Raw genomic sequence first — 459 nt, forward strand, 5'->3', positions numbered from 1 at the left:
TCTGTTTAGCCGATCCCTAATTTTGAACTGATAGACTAGAGGGAAGGCAGCTATTCAACAGTCCCTACCGCAAGCTCGTGGGCTATTCTAACCAAACAGTGTGATTTGACTGTCATTCTTACAACGCACCCACAAGTCAAAATTGCAGATTGCGATTTGTTTTGTTTTTTCACCAACAGGGCGTGATCAATGGACCTCCCGGCTCTATAATTGTTTAGAAATAGTGTTACGTCTCCGTTTGTTAATTAATTTCCCGTAACTTCGTTCCGACGAAACTTAAGCGACACAAGTCTTTACTTAATAAAACTGGTTTATTCTTTCCGAATATAACTCTGTGATACACTTAATCTCAATACTCGCGCTAAAACAACACTGTAACGAACGAACGTTAACTTGAACAATACCGTGTGACTGCAGTTCAATTACTCACTATCTATCTACACATTATATTCCCCTCTT

This window comes from Limulus polyphemus, unplaced genomic scaffold (genome assembly GCF_000517525.1).
Source record: "Limulus polyphemus unplaced genomic scaffold, Limulus_polyphemus-2.1.2 Scaffold3738, whole genome shotgun sequence".
Lineage (NCBI taxonomy): Eukaryota > Metazoa > Arthropoda > Merostomata > Xiphosura > Limulidae > Limulus > Limulus polyphemus.